Source organism: Suncus etruscus, chromosome 1 (genome assembly GCF_024139225.1).
Source record: "Suncus etruscus isolate mSunEtr1 chromosome 1, mSunEtr1.pri.cur, whole genome shotgun sequence".
Taxonomy (NCBI): Eukaryota; Metazoa; Chordata; class Mammalia; order Eulipotyphla; family Soricidae; genus Suncus; species Suncus etruscus.
The window spans coordinates 20,737,017-20,738,667 of record NC_064848.1 but is presented as its reverse complement, the minus strand read 5'-3'; the positions used below and the strand labels follow the sequence as shown (position 1 = coordinate 20,738,667).

General features: G+C 30.9%; 1 non-coding gene across 1 annotated transcript; it reads left to right on the top strand.

Moving 5' to 3' along the window:
• The first annotated feature begins 1,168 nt into the window (after positions 1-1,168).
• On the top strand, positions 1,169-1,276 carry LOC126028068 (U6 spliceosomal RNA). Its single transcript, XR_007502371.1, has one exon. It is a non-coding gene; the product is annotated as a U6 spliceosomal RNA (small nuclear RNA).
• Positions 1,277-1,651: the final 375 nt, after the last annotated feature.

Sequence of the window (1,651 nt, the reverse complement as noted above, 5' to 3'; positions counted from 1 at the left end):
TACCAAGGAGTGAGATCACTGGATCATATAAAAGTTCTATTTTAAATTTTCTGAGAGGTCTCTACAGTTTTCCAAAGAGTCAGAATTACATGACAGTTCCACTAGCAGTAAATGAGGGTAAATTCCTTCACTTCATCTCTGTTAGCACTGATTATTTCTGGACTGGCGTAAAATGATATCTTCCTATCATTTTGATGTGAACTACCTTGACAATTAGTAATGATTAACATTTTTATTATGCCTGTAGGTCATCTGTTGTCTTCTGCGAAGAACTATCTATCATCTTTTCTCCATTTTCGGGAGGAGGTTTGTTTTTATATGGTTGAGCATCGTGAGTACTTTTTTTTTTATCTTGAATATAAGACCTTTGTGACATGTATAATATACAAATATTTACCTTCATTTTGTAAGGAGGAATCTTTTGCTTTAGCAATTAATTTCTTTCCAATTCAGAAGAACTTTTATTGAGAATACTCACTCATTTCTTTTGTTTTCTTAAATTTATAATTTAGAAATAAAAATTATTTTGCTAAAATTGATTTTTATTTAGGGATTATGATTTATAATATTGTTAATAATAAAGGTAATTCAGGTCAACCATGTTTTAACTTTACAGCTACCACTAGTTTTATCCTTCCATCAAGAAAGCTTCCTACTTAGCTTCCAGAATCCAATTGATAAGTTAAGAAGAAGGCAATTATTATAGTTTGAGTCATATACTCACAATAGAATCAGTGCTTATAATTTTAATGTACAAAGCCATCTCTCCTCATACCCAACAAATCATCCATTATCTGACAGTGAGTGACCTAATGTTATTTTCAGGCACTTCCTCATTTCCTGTTACTCAATCCCAAACTAGCATGAAATTTAAAGTTCTATAACTAAAGGAATAAGAATTATCATTTGTTTCATATGTTATCATATGAAATATCTCATTTCTGTGTCTTCTTTTTCTACATATCACATATGATGTGAAATTATTTTGCTATTTGTACTTCTTTTTCTTACCTATTTCATTGAACATTATCATCCACTGATAATCAACACTGAACATATAATCCAGTTTTATCCATGCTACACCAAATTGCATGGTTTCATTTTTATAGCTGCATAGTAATCCATTGTGCATATAAACAAAACTCTTTTATTCATTTATTGGTCATCAGTGCTCGCTTCGGCAGCACATATACTAAAAATTGGAACGATACAGAGAAGATTAGCATGGCCCCTGTGCAAGGATGACATTTATTGGTCATTCAAGTTATTTCTATATCTTTGCTATTGTACTGACATATAAAAAACACAAATTGTATATATCTTTTTCAATTAGTTTTGGTGAGAGACATAAAGAAGTGGAATTGTAGGGCTGGAAAATAAAAAAGTGAAATTTCTTGGTCATATGGTAGGTCTATTAATATTTTTAGAAATAATATTTTTTAAAATGTTCATATTATTTTCTGTAACAACTGAATCAGAAACATTCCCACTATTTTCCACCACATCCCAGCATTGTTTCTAGTCTTTTAATATTATAATTTGTATTTTGTACATTTGTGCAAATTTGATATTGTAGGGCCAAAGTGTGGTGAAGCAGTAGGGTGTTTGCTTTACACATAGCTGACCTAAGACAGAGTGCGGTTTGATCCCC